The sequence below is a fragment of the Leptodactylus fuscus genome, chromosome 2 (genome assembly GCF_031893055.1).
Source record: "Leptodactylus fuscus isolate aLepFus1 chromosome 2, aLepFus1.hap2, whole genome shotgun sequence".
Lineage (NCBI taxonomy): Eukaryota > Metazoa > Chordata > Amphibia > Anura > Leptodactylidae > Leptodactylus > Leptodactylus fuscus.
The window spans coordinates 97176388-97196948 of record NC_134266.1 but is presented as its reverse complement, the minus strand read 5'-3'; positions in this window follow the sequence as shown (position 1 = coordinate 97196948).

Genomic DNA, 20561 nt, shown 5'->3' with positions numbered 1-20561 from the left:
ATAAGGTCACTTTTGTATGGCACTATTTTGGTCAATGTTTTGATATGTATAGGTAAGCCAGAACTAGAAGTGGAACATATACTGAGAAAAAAATCTGGAAATATTTGTAGCTATTCTGTTTGGCATCCATTCCTGACTAAAATACTGCTGTGTGAAACTGGACTTAGAGAATTAGCAAATCAAAATGGCATAGTACAACCTATATTACATTTCTATTTGAAATCGGGAACGCTTATTTGCACTTAAATAAGATTAATAATTTTTTTTATGCGTGTCTTTCTTGGTGATATCCATTTTAAATGTACTCAGGCTACATTAACACTATTCACTATAGGATTTGTTCTCCAGCTCTGAAAAGGTTATTCTCTGTGATTGTATACATTTCTGTTGTTGGGTGAATGGTAGACAACAGTGAGTCAGTGCTGATATGAATGCAGCTGTAGGCTATGAATACACTGGGGTTATTGCAACAGGTTAGCCAGTGCAAACTTGTTGGTGGCTATCCCACTGAATCCTACAGAGCAGCAATTGTGGATGAGATACTATGGGAGGCCTACAGTAGGTTGTGGAGCTGAGCCGTCCATGGAAGTTCAGCAGCCTGTTAAACTTATTTGTCCCAGACTTAGTCAGTTTGCTTTATATTTCTGTGAAAAGTTGCCTTTTCTTAGCAAAGAAATTCCACAATGCTAGTAGTATTTGTTCAGTAGATCATTGCTCATTTTTTATAGAAGACTGTGATATGTTGTCATTGTATAAGAAATAGGAATTGTACAACTACAAATCCTTATTCAACTATAGCTGGGTTATGACTGGCAATTTCTAAAGTCTCTAAAGTAAAGGGGACCTGTAATTGGGATCGGGGCGTAGCTATAGAGGGTGGAGAGGTAGCAGTTGCTTCAGGGCCCTGGACCCTGAGGGAGCCCCAAAAGGTCCACCTGCCCCATAAGATGTACCATTATTTTAAATTATACAAAGTATGGGCCCCATTATAGATTTTGCACTGGGGCCCAGGAAGCAATGAATTGGAATTTGACCCAAACAATTGGTATTACAAGTGTATTCATAGGTGCTTGTTTTGAGGTTCCTGGTTGTCTCAAAAATTCCACAAACGTGGCACCTATGGACAATGATAAAAGAATATAGAACCACATTAAAGAAGTTAAAACTTCTTGACATGGCAGAATGTATTATGAGGAAATATGAAAAGTGCAAATATAAAGTAGGTAATGTACAAATACTGAATGCTGGCTCTTCCAAAACAAGAACTGAAGGCAATTAAATATACTCTTACTGATACACGTTTCATTATATGGCCCTTTAGTGCTTATAGCCCAAAGACACAGGAGATGCTTATGCAACTCCTAAATTTATTCAACCTGGGATGTACTAAAAGGAGGGAGGCCTATCTGTTATGCCAGCAATTCTTATCCTTGGGCAATAGAATTCTGTTCATTCTGTCCTATACCATGTAGGAAACAAGGACACTGTGGTCGCTGATCCTTTGCTTCTAAATGATAGTACTTTGCCAATTCACTCTTTTTATGGGTAAAAAGCATCCCTTTATATGAACCCTTTAACAACTTTGTAATGCAAGCTGGTAGGAGTGGCGTAAGTGTATACCTCTTACTAAACCAGACAACGCTTTTGCAAATTAAGTGTTGTAGTGTTTCGTTTTTTTTTTTAATTCCATGTCAATTTTTGCTTTGGTTGAATTATCCTATAGGTTCATGGTACGGACAAAAGAGCCATTCTAATACAGCATCTGAGATGTGGAAATAGGCAGGAAAATGATTAGCACATATCATGTGAGAAAATAAGGAAGGAAGCTTAACATATGTGATAACCTGTCCATATATTTCTTTCTTTGTTGTGTGTTTATAATGTCTTGTTATTCATGTGGGATTTCTAATGGAGTAGAGTTGATCTCCTTTGGCAAGATGTAGATATCTCTGTGCTGGCACAGATTTTTGACTAAGAGTTTTTTAAGTGTATTTTTATACTCTAACATTATGATTGTCCTTTTTTTAAATGTTTATTTAATGGAAATGTATATTTAATAAATGTTTTAATATATGTCTGGTTGTGTTGTGCTTTGGCGCTGATATTTCTCCAACAAAAAATAGATGCAAAGTCTTTTATATGTTCATTGAAAGGGTACTTGCACCAGAATATGTTTTTACCACTTTTTGTTTATTTTATTTATTAGTATTGTTAGGGGTTAAAATGCTGACATGTGCTTAACTTGTACCTCACATATGCTATATGTTAGAGAAACATTTTGTAGAGAAGATAAGAGATATCACAGATGTTAACATTCTTGAAATTCTTACTCTACAATTTACATGAATGGAAGTATTTAGAAAAATGCAGAAAATGACATCTCTGAATAAAGGGAGCCATGAAAATGATTCATATTATAACATTACAGTTCTACATCATCTGACCTCTGGTTTATTTCAACTTTTTTTTTTTTTTTTTTTTTTATTCAAAAGTTTTTATTGTTTTTTTTTTACAGTGAACAGTATAGTTAAATACATCTGCAAGGAACAACAGAGAATAAATACAAAACAAAAAGCATCAGCGCAGCTGATAATATGAGAAGATAAAGGACCAAATCAGTAGTATATGTAACGGCTCTGCCTGTACGGGTCTCTGTGCCACCCTCCGCACATTGAGCCCACCTGTGCCGCAGCCTTTTAGATTCTTTGCTTAGTTTTTCATTGCACTGTGTGAATACTGCTCTATTCCCTCACCTTGGTAATTTGTTTTTTTGTTTTTTTTTCACCACACATCTCCTTCACTTTGGTCTCCCTCTGCTCCTTTATGGGTCCATTCACACAGAGAAAAACGGTAAGGAATTTGGTGTGGAATTTCAGTGCTGAAAAAAAGCCTCCCACTGACTTCAATGGAATCATTTTTCTGCTAGTAGAAAAAGCAACCCTTTGAAGTTAATGGGCGTAACATTCCAGGCAACAAGCGTTCTATTTACACCCGACCTGCGGTGCCTGCAGCCTTTGTGTGAGTGTGATCCCAGTCCATGACCTAATGCCGGAGAGCGGTCAGAGAGCACAATCCTTCATGGGTCATGGAGGCTTGGAATGGGAGTACACGCGGAAAAACAGGAATACATGAACTCCGACGCTCAAATATTGCCCAAAATGTACCAATCCTGAAAGAGTGGGGTCCGCTCCATAAACATAAAGTTTAGGGTTGAGGGATCAGGAAACATCGGATCCCAATCGGCGATCGAGCAAATTCCACGATTGGGATCGGCTGGAAAATGATCGAAAATCGGATTTTAAAAACAATCCTGAAATCTCAAGATCGGCTCAACCCTACTTAGGGATAAACACCAGTAGTATGGACAACTTGTAAAACATCTTGGGTACCAAATGGGTTTGGATCAGATTCTTTCTACTAAACCAAGAGAGGGGCAAGCTAGAGTAGGAAAACAGATCCCGCTTGAGATCTTCCAATAGCGGCACAACATTGCTGGTGTACAAGTCTTATTTCAACATTTCTGTATCCCTGTAAGGACAATACCTCCAAGTGGCGTAAATATCATGGAAACAAATGCGGTGTGTTACAGTTCTAGCGAATTCTATCCACACATTGCAGAAAAATACACATTATACCTACAGAAACACTGGCGGTTTCCCTATAGGTATAATTGAAGCCAAAAGTCTGCAGAGGAAAACTTTCTATGAATATGATGCGGGAAAAACCTCAATGTGTTTCTGCGGCGGTTTTTCCCATAGCACTTTTTCACTGTGACCCACTACGTGGGGCTTCATCCTAAACACTTTTCATGACAGAAATGTACAAGTAACCAAGGGTGAAGCAGCATGACACCAGGTAGAATGCCAAATATTTGTTCTAGCTATAAGTGGGCATCTCAAGCCAAAACTAACCCATATATAATTGTTTTTTTTTGTTCACCTTAAGTATGTGTGGAGCATTACATTTGGTAAACTGTCAAGACTGCAGGTAAATTGGTTCTACCTAATCTCATGGACTACATTAGTATATAAAATTCCTCACATGCAGGCCTGGGCTCCACATAGCTTAAATGTTACAATTTTGCAGCGGTGGAAATCCACTACAAACTAGAACCAACAGAAGCCAAAGACTTGTGTGGAAGTATAGTTGCAGCATGGACACACATTAATATCATCTGTTTACATAGGCATAACATGACTTTAAAAACATTCTTGTAACATTGGCTTTGCTAAATTGGGGACTGAATTCCATTTTTGCTTGAAAGTTTAGGATTGTAACTGAAGTGTCACATTGTGTGCTGTGGGGGTGTGAACCTAGAGGGAGGTGTAGAGTGACCAAAAACGGTTAAAGAGGACCCTGACCACACCCATACTAGGGAAAGGGGCTCAACTCCAGAGGGAGTGCACACAGAAGGAGAGTACTGCTGGTGACATGCAGGAGCAGGGGGACTGGACCAGTTGGAGACAGGAGGTCTGTCCCAAGAGAAGTGGAATCCAAAAGGAGCCCAACTCCAGAGAGTAGAGGTAGTGCTGCTAGTGACCTGCAGGAGCAGGTGGAAGGTAGACCAGTTAGAGACAGACAGGTGGTCTGTCCCAGAGGACTGGTATCCAGAAAAGGACTATGTTAAGCTCAGTGTGAGCCAGATTGCTGAGAAGAAACCTCAGAAAAGTATCTTGTCCTTGGTAGAATAGACAGAGTTCAAGAAGTGAGGTATTGCCCTGTGTGGGGGCTAGGCTGTTTTGTTATTTTTGTTCTGTTATAAGCTGAATACAGCCACTTAACTTGGATTGCATTACCTGATCTCCTGTTCATTTCGCACCTAGCACCACCAACACCTCTGTTTAGTCCAGGAAAACCACTACCTTTGATGCTAATTTACCCCCAATTGTCACAGTGCATACAGTATCCTAACTCTTTTTTTTTTTTTTATAATTTATTACTATAGAATATATTCCATGCTACATAAGGAGTTTAGCCATTCCTGGAACTGCAACAGAGTTCGCACCAGAGACAGCAGGGTCCAGATTGTGCAATACTGTAACAGCATGACAGATACAGTTGATGGAGCAAAGATGGACTCCTCTGAGACGCTGAGGGCAGCATCCTGTCTAGTAGAAGGATCAGGCTGCAGCTGCAGTTAAAGAAGGTTTATGAATTTATGTAAATAAAACGTAATCACTGTATAAACGAAGTTATGCAACTTTCTAATATACTGTTTTAATCCCTCGCTACTTTCGATATATTAGTTTGCTGTCTGTGAATGAGAACAGTTTTGTTAACATTCAAAGGTTGCAAACCCGTACATAGCTTGTCTTTCTCTTAAGTAAGGGTGCATTCACACTACTGATACACTGATTCTGAACGTTAAAACACTTCAGAATCAGCGCGTATAAAGCAGTTCCCATTCACTTCAATGGGAGTGCTCGTAGTGAAAAAAGCAGACCATTCATTTCAATGGGGAGCGCTCGTATGCCGGCTCCCATTGAAATGAATGGGAACTGCTTTATATGCGCTGATTCTGAACGTGTTTTAACGTACAGAATCAGGCAGCGTATCAGTAGTGTGAATGCACCCTTAGGAATGAATACAATTGTATCTAGTCTGTGTTCCCAGTTGTGCAGATCTGTTCACCCCTCCTTTTGTTTCTGTGATTAAGGTTTTCTGCTTTAGAAGGATGTACCTTTGCCTTTATTTATAACTAGAGATGAGCGAACAGCGTTCGATCGAATAGGTATTCGATCGAATATCAGGCCGTTCAAGGTATTCGATTCCAATCGAATACCACGAGGCAAATGCAGTAAAAATTCATATTCCCTCCCACCTTCCCTGGCGCTTTTTTTGCACCAATAACTGCGCAGGGGAGGTGGGACAGGAACTACGACAATGGAGGCATTGAAAAAAAATAGGAAAAAGGAATTGGCGGCTGAAATCAGGTGACCTTAGACGCATGGTGAATTTAACATTTGATTAATTTGAGACTGCGAACTATGTGACTGTGAGACAGGGATAGATGTACTGGCAGGGTTAGCTAGGGATTACCTTTATTTAGGTGGGAATGTTACTCACCCAGCTCTTTGGGGCTCTATCTGGTCGGGATCCCTGTCAGCTTGCGATATCCCATAGGAATGCGTTGACCAGCGTTGACTGGCCGAATTCCATACAGAGTACAGCATTTGGCAAATCAACGCTGGTTCTGCCGGAGGAGGTGGAGTCTAAGATTGGTCCACAGAAGTTTTCATTGTGGTCCGATCTCAGATGTAGCAGTGCTGACACTGAGCAGAGCTGAGTGTGCAGCAGGGTTCAACGCACACTCAGCACTGCTACATCTGAGATGCAGCAAAGCTGAGTGTGCAGCAGGGTTCATCGCACATTCAGCTCTGCTGCATCTCCGATGTAACAATGCTGGCCGTGCGCTGAGCTCGGTTGCATCTCCGGAGTAGCCAAGCTCAGCGCACGGCCAGCTCTGCTTCATCTCCGATGTAGCAGTGCTGGCCGTGTGTTGACCTTGGCTGCATCTTTGGAGCAGTCTCAATTCTGGTCCGATCTTAGACTCTGCCTCCTCACAGACGAACCTCCAGCAGAACCAGCGTTGATTGGCCGAATGCTGTACACTAGCCAATCAACGCTGGTCAATGCATTCCTATGGGAAAAAGTCAGCTCCCGCATATCACAAGCTGACAGGGATCCCGACATAATACAGTGACTTGGACATGTTAGATGCCCCCAGACATGCTTCCCCTGCTGTCCCAGTTGCATTCCAGGGTGTTGGCATCATTTCCTGGGGTGTCATAGTGTACTTGGTGACTCTCCTGAGTTGAATGGTGGGATCCCCTGAAACAAAGCATTTTTCCCCATAGACTATAATGGGGTTCGATATTCATTCGAATAGTCGAATATTGAGCGGCTATTCGAAACGAATATCGAATATTTTACTGTTCGCTCATCTCTATTTATAACACCTTTTGAACTATTGGGACATAGACAAGTAAATTTGCGTTTGACACACAAACCAACACTAAGAGAGCTAGTAGGAGAGTTCAGAGTTAATAAGTGAGCTAACCCAGGGCTATACAGAGTCCATATATAAAAAATATCTAGTTCAAAGACAATGGAATACCCGCTATGGAATACTCATCTCTGAAGTTTCCAGAAGAACCTTCTGTCTTATAAGTTACTATTGATTAAATAGTTTCATTTCCTTTCTTTATATAACATGACAACCAACAGCAACATATTTTTGGTTCAGCATTGATTTCCTTTTTGGAGTTGGATTCCTTTTTGATTTTTCTGGATCAGAAATCTGCAGATGAAACAAAATGACCAGATGGCAAATCACATCGTTACCACTACTGCCAGTCTCCCAGAGGCATCTGGGGCCAAAGAAGGATCTGGCATGCCAGACTTTATCATGTGCAACCCATTTTTTTTTTTCAAAGGAGATAAGCTATGGCCAGATGTGTCTGTCCATGAGTTATTCCTCTACCTTCTTAAAAACAATGAGGCAGATTTATGATGCCTTGTATGCCATTTTTGGAGAGTTGCATCTCTGAGTGCAGTAAGTAGTTAGTGTATCCTTTTTCTTCCTCCTCAGAATGTCTTCTTCTTCCTCCACTGTTCCGCCTAGAAGGAAGGCTACTTCCAAAAGGAAGCATCTGGCGTGCGCTTCTTGTAGAGTGCCGCTGCCTGATGACTCCCAATATCACTTCTGTCAGGGGTGCAGGGCCCCCTCTGTTGAAACAACTCCCATGCGAGAGATGGTGTCCTGGGTGAAGGGGTACGTCCAGGACTCCATGAAAAGAATGGAAGCCGTCTCCCTGGCCAAGAGGCCACGGCTGGATTGCGAATTGTCCCTGCCGCCTCTGGAAAAGCTGCGCCTCAGGGATGTGGAGTCGTCTTCTAGTACGGAGGAGGAGAAGGAGATTTTTCCCCTGGACAAAATGTCCAGAGTATTCAAGACCCTAAGAATCAGAGACCGGGAAGGCGGGGAAGGCTCTAGCCGTAGGTCTCGTACCTTCAGGCCCTCTTCGGAGATGCTCCGCCTGATGGAGGGCGAATGGAGGCACCCGGAGAGATCCTTTGCGCCATCCACACGCTTCAAGGCACTTTTTCCCGTCTCTGAGAGTCAACTAAAGGCGTGGGATCCCCCGCCAAAGGTGGACGTCGCCGTGGCCAAGTTATCAAGGCGCTCCATCCTTCCATCAGAGGACGGCTCGGGCCTCAGGGACCCCATGGATCGCCGAGTCGAAGGATCTTTGAGGCGTGTATATTCGTCCGCCTCTGCCCAGGCCTCTTTGGGCATGGTCGCGAATGAGGTAGCAACTGGCTTACGCGCAGAACTGTCATCCCTGGCCAAGGACATCGATTCCGGCGTGGATCGTGATGATCTCCTCGCGGCAGTGTCCGACATCACGCTGTTGGTGGATCACCTGACAGAAGCTACCCATTTTCAGACCCGTCTGGCGGCTAGATCCATGGCACTGGCTACTGTGGCTCGCCGACCCCTATGGCTGAAGCCCTGGAAGGCTGACCTTACTTCCAAAAATAGCCTCTGTGGTCTCCCCTTTGAGCCCGGACGGCTGTTCGGAAGGGAGCTCGACCACATCATGGAAGGCTGGGCCGACTCTAAGAGCAAGAACCTGCCACAGCCCCTTGAAGGTCGGAGTACCTCCTTTCGAGGAAGAGGCACTCGAAGAGGCACCAGAGGCCAGCAGCGATCCGGGAAAGGAAGAGGTCGGGGCTCATCTCGTGGCCGTAAGAATGCCCCCTTCTAATTCCCTCTCAGTACACACCCCCCTTCCTACTCCCCCCCCCCCCTCCCCTGGGGTGGGCGGTCGTCTTTCCCACTATGTGGAGGCCTGGCGGCAGAATATTCGGGACCCCTGGGTCATCCAGATGATCCAGGAAGGTTATAAAATTAATTTTGTTTCCCAGCCGCCAGAGAAGATGGTAAGAACCCGCCCTCTTCAGGGCCCCAAACAACTTCATCTGGAGAGATTGATTCAGGAGTACGTGGACAAGGCCGCGCTAGAGATGGTTCCTCGCGCAGAACAAGGCACAGGTGTCTACTCTCCAGTCTTCTTGGTCCCCAAGCCATCAGGCGAGTGGCGTATGATCATCGATCTCAGGTATCTGAATCACTTCATCCGCAGGCTGCGGTTTCGCATGGAAACCATAAGGTCAGTACTACCTTTCATGCACCCTGGAGATCACTTCGTCACTCTGGACCTGAAGGACGCCTACCTCCACGTACCCATCTTTCTGGCACACCGAAAGTTCCTAAGGATTGCCGTAGAAATACAGGGGAAAGAGGCGCACTTCCAGTTCGCAGCCCTCCCGTTCGGCATATCCTCCGCCCCCCACACCTTCACAAAGGTCATAGCTCCGGTCGCTGCCGCCCTGCGCCTTCAAGGCATATTCATAGTCCCATACCTGGACGACTGGCTTCTGAAGGCTCATTCAAAGGAGGTTCTTACCACACAGGTGCAGACCGTCGTAGCTCTACTAGACAAGCTGGGGTGGCTGGTAAACTGGCAGAAGTCAGTGATGGTGCCATCAACACGAGTTCAGTTCCTGGGACTTATTCTAGACTCTCTCAACATGACGGTCTCTCTACCCTCTCCTCGCAAAAGGAAAATTGCTCGGGCGGCACATCATTTGTCTTCCACACGGAAGGTCACCATCAGGACGGCGATGAAAGTCCTCGGATTGATGTCCGCTGCCCTAGATGCAGTTCCTTGGGCCCTATGGCATATGTGCCCTGTACAGAACGAGATCTTGAGAGTCTGGAATCACAGTCCTTCAGGTTTACAGAAGCCAATCCAGTTAACCATCAGCACCCGGCAAACCTTGCCCTGGTGGACCCATCTGCGAGATGGGAAGTCCTCGGTCCAGCCCGCCTGGACCCTGTTGACTACAGATGCCTCCCTCACAGGCTGGGGAGCTCATCTGGGGGAGACCCCGGTTCAAGGTACATGGAATCAGCGGGAGAGGACGCACTCATCCAACTGGCGCGAGCTTACCGCAGTTCATCGAGCCCTTCTGTCATTTGCACCACTTCTACGAGGGAAAGCGGTCAAAGTAAGATCAGACAATCTGACGACAGTCTACTATATCAACAAGCAGGGAGGAACCAGGTCCCCCTCGCTCATGCAAGTCACCAACCTGATCTTCTCCTGGGCAGAACGAAACCTCTCCTAGCTGGCCGCGGTACATATCCAGGGCCGCCTGAACATCCTAGCGGATCAACTCAGCAGAGGCCGGCCGACCGCAGGCGAATGGTCCCTGAACCAGGACATCTTCCACTACCTGACCAGGAGGTGGGGTCTCCCCGAGGTGGATCTGATGGCCACCCAACACAATGCCAAAGTAGAAAGGTTTTGCTCCCTGTACCAGGAAGACAACCCTTTGGCTGTGGATGCCCTGTCAATACCATGGAGGTTCGAACTGGCATACGTGTTCCCTCCCATCCCGATGATACCGAAGGTATTGGCGAAACTCAGGCAGGACCAGACTTCGGCAATAGTGATCATGCCGTTCTGGCCAAAAAGGGCATGGTTCACCGACCTTATCCTTATGAGTCGAGGGAACTACTGGAGGCTTCCACCAGTCAGGAACCTGGTGTCACTGAACAGTCGGCCGTGCCTGGGCCTAGACAAATTCAACCTCACTGCCTGGAGGCTAACCGCACCATACGCGCAGACAGAGGATTGTCCCAGGGAGTGCTAAGTACCTTAGCCCATTCAAGAGCAGAGGCAACCAATCAGAGCTACCAAAGGATCGCCCGGATATTCCGAGATTGGTGTACAGGCAGCCACCGCGATCCAGACAGAGATGCAGTCCTAGAGTTCTTACAGAACGGCTTGGAGAGAGGACTAGCACCTGCCACCCTCAAGGTTCAAGTGTCAGCTCTATCTGCTCTCCTGGAGACACGGTTATCACAAGATCCTCTTGTCAAACAGTTCCTTAGGGGTGCTGCCAGGCTCCGCCCCCAGGTACGGCCCCCTGTCCCCAGGTGGGACCTGGCCGCGGTTCTACAAGGGCTATGTGCGCCCCCCTTCGAACCATTATCTGAAGTGGACTGGAAGTACCTGTCATTTAAAGTGACCTTTCTGTTGGCAATAACCTCCGCCAAGAGGGTTGGCGAATTGCAGGCTCTAGCAGCCTCCGAACCTTTCATAACTTTCTTTCCTGACAGAGTACAGCTAAGGTTCGTCCCAGGATTCTTGCCGAAGGTACCCACACTTCAGAACACCAATCAAGTGATCACCCTACCGGGCTTCTTTCCCTCCCCTGCCACTGAGCAGGAGGAGAAGCTACACACACTGGATCTGGTAAGAGCACTACGTATCTACCTGGATCGTACAGCACCGTTCCGAAGATCAGAGAATCTTCTGGTTAATGTGTTTGGCCACAATAGAGGCGCTAAAGCATCAAAGGTAACCCTGTCCAGATGGATCAGAGAAGCTATCAGCTGTTCCCTATGGGCTCAGAATCTTCCTGTTCCAGATTTCCTACGAGCCCATGCCACCCGATCAGTGGCGACATCATGGGCAGAGACACGGTTCCTCTCTCTAGAGCAGATATGTGCTGCAGCCTCTTGGAGCTCACAGCTGACTTTTGCCAAACACTACAGATTGGACTGGCGTACGGCCGATGCTACAGCATTTGGGCACTCCATCTTGGCATCAGCCTGCCAGGAGGTCCCGCGCTAGGGGAGATAATACTTGCTAAATCCCCAGTTGTGCTGCTGTTGGGCGTAGGGGGAAAGAAAGATTATGAATGATAATCTGTTTTCCCTTAGCCCAAACAGCAGCACAAGGCTCCCTCCCTAAGAGGTGCTATTGTACAGATTTTGTGTATGTGTGTGTAGCTCTTGGCATAGATTGCTCTGTATATCATACTTGTTACTAACACAAGGGAGGAGCAGGTCTTCCGGCCTCTTATAGAGGTCAAAAGCTGTTAGGTAATTAAAAATTCCACCTGTCCTAACAGCTCATAGGGGCAGGAATACCCCAGTTGTGCTGCTGTTTGGGCTAAGGGAAAACAGATTATCATTCATAATCTTTCTTTCTATCATACAAGGCAGAAAAATAACATTTTTTTTGCAGAAATTGGGGGTTTGAACAAAAAAATTGTGGCTTTCTTATTTTTGTGCTGCGTTCGTTACTTTTCCAAAAAGTGGGCATGATGAGAGCATGTAGATTTTGGGGCTATCAGCCCTGCCAGATTTATTATCAGTTACACCAGAAACGGATTGCCTAAAGTTGAAAAGATTGGACTTATTAAAAAAATAATGTCCATGTTTGGAAGGAAGTAGATGCCACAGCAACATTGGAGGTGGAGGAGTGACAATGATTGAATTTCAGGAAAAAAATTGTGGCATAGCATGTCTGGCCTGCTAGCTAAAAAAGCTGGAATATCTTCTTAAATGGAAAGGATTCCGTGATCATAGAAACAGCACAACCAAAAGAGAACCTATATTATTTTGTCATATGCCACATATGACTGGGGGCATATTGCTGTTTCCTGGACATACACTCCTTTATGGAAGACTGATATTGGTATGGAGAAACAGATGGAGATGATGATGATAAAAAACTATGACCATGTGCTAGGTGATGTGGCCTGCCAACAAGAAATACCATGGGGAGAAGCAGTTAGTCTAAGGCCCCACATAGGGAGCCGCAGCTGAAAAATGCCTTCACAGAAAGTCCGCAGTTTTCCTATTATATCTACTATACATATACAAAATATGCCAACATTTCCATAGATATAATTAACATGCTGCAATTTGCATAAACTGTCACACTATTGAAATCGCAGCATTTACGCTTTCTTTCAGAAACGTGTGGATAGGATTAGCTAGAATCCCATCCACTTTGCAGGTACTGTAAATATGGCATTTTTTTTAATGTGGTGCCCCAGCCAAAGATGGTCTTTACCTCACTTACCTGCCGGTGTCACTGCCAATTCTATCTTGTGAAATGAGCTGATGAGTACAGCCTTGGATTATTTTCTGCTTGCAGATCTTGCACCTTGCCATGGATTTGTCATTTGGTAATGTACAAAAAAATTCCCATATCGAAGTAGCTGCTGCCACTGCCATCGCAGTAGAAACCTGTCTGCCAGTGCTGCCATCACCGATTTGCCTTATACCTACCCCTAGCAGGTTGTTGATGTTGGGGATTTGCATCAGATGGAATTGTTACTATTGCAGCTGCCACCACCTTCTTTCTCTGATGTCACCCTGATCCAGTTGCCAGGTCTTATCTACAATAGAATCATCATTGGATTCAGTAATTTTATCATTTTGCCCCACTTTTTTTCTAACTCATCATTGCAATGGGATTCCTTTGTTCCCTCATAATTCCCACCTCCAGATATCTATCACCCTAGTGCATCTACATTAAGCGTCCATTCACACAGAGGAAAATGGTGAGGAATTTGGTGTGGAATTTCAGCGCTGAAAAAAAGCCTCCCATTGACTTCAATGGGTTCCTTTTTCTGCTAGCAGGTACTGGGAGGCTTTTTTTCAGCACAGAAATTCCACACCAAATTCCTCACCATTTTCCTCCGTGTAAATGGACCCTAAAGATTAAGAAGACATGGCAGAAAGACAGCATGGTAATTTACATGTTACAGCAGCAGAGGAGGAAACACACAGAATCGTGACTCAACATTTGTATTTCACTGCCTTCAAAAACTTCATCCTTATTCTCAGCAAGTACAGCACTGATGCTACTAGCAGGGCTGCCAAGACTAGGAGTAGTGTTGCTGTTGCCACCCACATTCTTATTGTTAGAATTTGATTGGTGGATGACGTGACAGTAGCACAAGTGTTTCCTCCTCCTCCTCCTTTAGCCTGTCCCCTGCCTTTTTTTCCTGTCATGGAAAGAGGGCTAGATACTGTAACTGGGGGTGGAGCAGGGGGTCGGGTTAGAGCAGTCAGTAGGCAGTGGAAGAGTAGGGAAGATAAATCTATGAAATGTATGTATACAAATGCCCGAAGTCTTACTAACAAGATGGAGGAACTAGAAGTGATGATGTTGGAAGACAATTATGACATGGTGGGGGTAAGTGAGACATGGCTGGACTCTAGCTATGACTGGGCTATAAATATACAAGGGTACAGTATGTTTAGAAAGGAGCGTACAAATAAGAAAGGGGGAGGGATTTGCTTATACGTAAAAACCGGCCTTAAGCCAGTCCTGCGTGAGGACATCTGGGAGGAAAATGATTATGTGGAGTCCTTATGGGTGGAGATTACAGGAGGAACAAAAAATAATAAAATACTGATAGGGGTTTGTTATAAATCTCCAAATATAACGGAAGAAGCTGAAAATATACTAGTAAAACAAATAGATGAGGCCGCAAAGCATAATAAAGTCATTATTATGGGGGATTTCAACTACCCTGATATCAACTGGGAGGCAGAAACCTGCAGATCCAACAAAGGGAACAGGTTCTTGTCAGTAATAAAAGACAATTACCTATCGCAACTAGTGCAGGACCCAACAAGAGGCGAGGCACTTTTAGACCTAATTTTAATAAATGAACCTGACACATTATCAAAAGTGGAGGTTGGGGGACATCTGGGTAATAGTGACCATAACATAATACGTTTTCTTGTACACATTAAGAAGACGTTCATTAGAGGGGGTACAAAAACACTAAACTTCAGGAAGGCAAATTTTAACCAGCTGAGAGAGGAGCTTAGCAGCATAAACTGGGACAATGTCCTCAACGTGACGGGAACACAAACTAAATGGGACATCTTCAAAAATATACTAAATAAGACCACTAGAAAACACATACCCTATGGGAATAAGCGGGCCAGAAATCATAGAAATCCAATATGGCTAACTAAAACAGTACAGAATGCAATGAGGGATAAAAAGGAAGCATTTAAAGTACTAAAACAAGAAAGTAGCGACACAGCATTAAAAAACTATAAGGAGAAAAATAAATTGTGCAAAAAACAAATAAAGGAGGCGAAGATTGAGGCTGAGAGAAAAATTGCCAAGGAAAGTAAAAGTAATCCAAAATTATTCTTCAATTACATAAATAATAAGAGAATAAAAACTGACAATGTGGGCACTCTCAAAAATAATCTGGGTGTAATGGTGGAGGAGGAGGAGGAAAAAGCACAAGTATTAAATGCCTTCTTCTCTACAGTGTTTACACAAGAATATCCATTGGCCAACAACATGATTAGGGGTAATGTAAACTCTCAATTAAATGTCACCTGCTTAACCCAGGAAGAAGTGCAGTGCCGCCTGCAAAACACTAAAATAGAGAAATCGCCCGGTCCAGATGGTATACACCCCCGAGTTCTGAGGGAATTAAGCATGGTCATAGATAGACCCTTGTATCTAATATTTAAGGATTCAGTAATGACTGGGTCTGTTCCACAGGATTGGCGAATAGCAAATGTGGTGCCAATTTTCAAAAAGGGGTGTAAAAGGGAACCTGGAAACTATAGGCCAGTAAGTTTAACTTCTGTGGTGGGAAAGATATTTGAGGGCTTTCATAGAGATGCTATCCTGGAGTATCTCAATGTAAATAATCTTATAACACCAAATCAGCATGGGTTTATGAGGAATCGGTCCTGTCAGACTAATCTGATCAGCTTCTATGAGGAGGTAAGTTCAAGACTGGACATGGGTAATGCAGTAGATGTGGTGTACCTGGACTTTTCAAAGGCTTTTGATACTGTTCCACATAAACGGTTGGTATGCAAAATGAGAATGTTGGGACTGGGGGAAAACATATGCATTTGGGTTCACAACTGTCTCACTGATAGGAAACAGAGGGTACTTGTTAATGGTAAAAATTACTGGGTAAGACTGTCAAGGAAAAAGACTTAGGGATTTTGGTGGACAGCAAGCTTACCTTTAAGGAACAGTGTCAGGCAGCTGCTGCCAAGGCAAATAAAATTATGGGATGCATCAAAAGAGGTCTAGATTCTCATGACAAGGACATAGTTATGCCTCTATACAAATCACTGGTACGGCCACACTTAGTATATTGTGCGCAATTTTGGGCCCCGATATACAAGAAAGACATAAGTGAACTTGAAAAAGTGCAAAGACGGGCAACCAAAATGATTAGGGGAATGGATGGACTGGAGTACAATGATAGATTAACAAACTTGGGGTTATTCAGTTTAGAGAAAAGACGTCTACGGGGAGATCTAATAACAATATACAAATATATGAAGGGACAATACAAAGAACTTTCTAAGGATATTTTTACTCCTAGGCCAGTGACAGTGACAAGAGGACATCCACTATGTCTGGAGGAGAGAAGGTTTCACCAGAAACATAGAAGGGGATTCTTCACAGTAAGAACAACGAGGCTCTGGAACTCTCTGCCCCAGGAAGTGGTGATGGCGGATTCACTGAACAAGTTCAAAGTGGGCCTGGATGCCTTTCTTGAAGAGAAAAATATAATGGGTTATGGTCTCTAGATTTTAAGGACACGTTGATCCAGGGTTTTATACTGACTGCCAGATTTGGAGTCGGGAAGGAATTTTTTCCCCTGAAATAGAGCAATTGGCATGAGCCTCATGGGGTTTTTTGCCTTCCCCTGGATCAACACTGTAGGGGATTGTAGGGTTATAGGTTGGACTTGATGGACTCATGTCTTTATCCAACCTCATCTACTATGTAACTATGTAACTATATGTAACTTTATAATGACTGACAACAACTTGACCAGTGAGTATTAGACTAGAATACACTGAGTGAGTCGGCTTGGATTTTTGTAGTGATAACATCAGTTTTCTCTATTGTTTAACAAAGAATACTATTACTAAACAAACATTACTCATCAAAAATGAGAAACGCCAGCGGTTTCTCTATAGCAGGGGTCCTCAAACTGCGGCCCGCCAAGCACTTCTGTCTGGCCCTGCCGACAACGCCGGCAGGCGTGCATTTATAATGAAGCTCCTGGGGAGCTCGGGCCAGGCCATGGAGCGCACTTCACTTTATCTATTGGAGGGCACCGCTCCCGATGTCTGTGCGACCTGCTCTGCCTCTGGCCCACTGTTTAAAAAGTTTGAGGACCCCTGCTCTATAGGTTACATTGAAGCAGAAAGTCTGCAGAAGTTTCCTTCTTATGTGAAAGACCCTGTGGAAACAAGCACGATATGTTTCCGTCATGGCCTTTCTCACAGCACTCTTTTACTGCAGTCCTCTATGTGGAGTCTTAGCCTGAAGGACTTTTATCTGTGCCAATTTTTAAGCGGCCACTGCAATGGAGGACACTCCTCCACCAAACTTAGCCTTACTTACTTTCATATATTTATCTCTATACCTTTGTAGTGTCTTTGAAACAAAATTCTGTATTCTGAATTCCTCAGGATCTCCTCAATATGGAAGATTTCATACAGATAAACAGCATATATTCCCATGGATTTTTTTTTTTACATAGAGAAATACTTCATGTCTGAAAGTAAAATTTTGCGCCAGATAAATTCCATTTGTCTTAATTTACTTAAGTACAAAGTGATGTATGAACTCTGATATAGTTGCAATGTACTGAACCAGAATAAATATATGAATATTGTGGGGAACCGCTCAGGTAGATGCATGTAGCAGTGCAGGAAACAGGGACACAGACACTGGCTTGCACACGAGTTCAGGCTTTATTCACATGTAACGCATACACTGCTTTTGCAATGCCATAGGAGAAACAAAACAAAACCTTTCTCAGCTGAGAAAACTAACTTAAACGTAAGGAAACTTTTCCCTGACTATACAGGAGAATGGCTACCAGTCTCCCACCTTGGCAACAACAACAGGTGGCACAGTACCTGCTTTGGAAGTCTGGTCTGGACAGTTCAACTCTGTCAGTGTGGTGCCACCCTGCTAGTTCTACACACTCAGACTGTTATTAGGGCCTGATTAGTCAGCTGACCTCCCTGGTGTGAAGCTTTACCATACACCCTTTAGGTGCCTGGCTGGAATGTACCTGTCTTCCCAGACTACACCCTTCACTCTCTCACAATATCTAGTAAATTATAGTCATCTCGGGTCAGGGTCACTTAAATAGGATCGTTTTGTTTGGTCAGAATAGAGCTGACTTTACATTGCTTTGTTGAGAAAAATTTCAGTAAATATTGAACGGAATTCTCTGAACTGATCTTATAGATTCAACAGGGCACTGTTGTGTCAATTTACATTTATATATTGGTGCATACAGAAGCTGGGGATGTAGCAAAATGTATTGCATTATTGCTAGTAGCCATAGTTCTTGAGTAGAGATGAGCGAACACTGTTCGAATCAGCCGTTCCGAACAGCACGCTCCCATAGAAATCAATGGAAGCACCTGGCACGGCGACCGGCCACCAGCAAAGTAAAACGTGCCAGGTGCTTCCATTCATTTCTATGGGAGCGTGCTGTTTGGATCGGCTGATCCGAACAGTGTTCGCTCATCTCTATTCTTGAGACATGTTGTATGAGGCCTGGTTCACATCTACGTTCGGTATTCTGTTCGGGGAGTCTGCTTGACCCAAGGGAATACCGAACACATTAAAAAGTGGTAAGCAATGAAAGCACACAGACCCCATAGACTATATTGGTGGTGTCCACACGAATCATGCGGAGAGAAAAGTACTTTAAGCAGCACTTTCTCTCTGCATGATTTGTGCGGACACTGCGCAGAAAGAACACTGACCCCATTACAGTCTTTGCAAAAAATACCAAACGCAGAAGTGAACCAGTCCTCACTGCAAAAAAATGTATCATAGTGTATGGGTACATCCATGTCCAGCACTTAACTTTATTCAAACATGAAAAAGCCTTTCTGAAATTCTTAGGTCTAAGTTCTTACAGGACATTATTTAGTTGTAGACTTACAGAAGCATTTTGTACATTTTTGCACTTACAGTAGTATTTTCTGCAAATCAATCTGTAATTAAATTGTCACTAAGCAGTGCACATTGGGGCAGATTTGTTATGCTATGTACACCAGTTTTCTGGCATTCAGGGCATAAAAAGTTGCAAAAAATGTGCAATTCTGACGGCTTCGCCAATTTCTATGCTTCAAATCAGTCCCAGGTCCACTGGCTCATCCAATCTCTAGAGACCCTAACAAACTTCATCAAGGGCATACTAATTACTGGTGGGGACTGGAACCTCTCCCTTAACCCCATTTTAGATTCCACTGGCTCTAGACATGACCCTATAGGTCCCTCACTCAACTTCATAGAACTTTTGTTGACTTGAACATGGTCGATACCTGGCGCATGTCACACCCATCTACCTGGGACTACTCCTATTATTCTCCATCCATAATTCCTACCATCAACTCGATTACCTATTCTTACAGCATAACTCCCTTGACCTTTTATCGGAAGCATCCAACATCTTTCTATCAGACCAGACCCCCATTTTCCTCATCATCAGTTTGAGGGAGCTCCCTAAAGCAGACAGGTTCTGGCGACTTAACGAGACATTACTTAGCGATCAGAATGTCGCCCATAGTATTAACAACAATACTTTGCCTCAAATGATAACAGTGAGGTCTCGGTTCCCATCTTTACACAAAACTTTGGTTCATGGGGAACTAATCTCATTAGACACACATTAAAAAAAGCCAGACAGAAAAGTCTGGAAGATCTTCTTTCCTGCATATCAACTCTGGGGATCACTTATAAGCAGTCACACGCACAAAGCACTCTGACCAAACTCACCCAGGTTAGAGATGCAGTGAGAGATGTGCTTAACGTACTGTTAGGAGGCGGGCTGGAGCCTCCGCAACATTGCATGGAGGGTGCTGGCCCATTCCTCTGTCTGTGCCTGGCCTGGCGCTTCCAGGTGCTTCAGGGGCCATCCAGACCACCTTTCTTTGACCTGCAACTTTGTACCATGTGACGTCTAGTGTATGACCAGGCTTGCATGACTATCCTTCTGTACCACGAAACCTCCTGTGTATGGCCTGGTTTGTCTGACTACGTCTGCTTACTTGTCCCCTGCCTCTGTCTGTTTGGATTCATGGCGGTGCCTTGTTTTTGAAAACCTTGTATCTAATTTGTCGTAGCAGTTAGAGCAGGACATTCAGCAAGATGTCGGCTTGAGACTGAATGGATACTGGCGTCAGACAATGGAGTTCTGTGGACAGGTGAGTATGCTTTTTATTCTTAATTTACACCTCCCGTACACCGCATGAGTTGCGCTAATTCCAGGATTCCTAAAGATAGGCCATCAATATTACACCTGCAGGGGTCCAACAGCTAGGACCTCTGCAGATCAGCTTTTCCAGGGCAGTGTGGCTACAAGTAATGGTAACAATTTCAGGAACCACAGTGCTCACTTGCCATACAGAGTGCAGTAGTGGGTTTAGGTACTGCAGTGGTAGCAGGTGAGCAGCATGGCTCCCGACATGTTATTACCTGTAGCCGTGCTGTCGTACAGCTTATCTGCAGGGATCCTGGCTGTGGCTGGTGAGCACCTAGAAACAATTCCACTGGTGGGCCCTACACATCCCAGTCTGACATTGTTGATAACAGCCTCTAAAAGTTGCTATGCCTACAAGTGAAGTTTTGGCTAGGTCTACA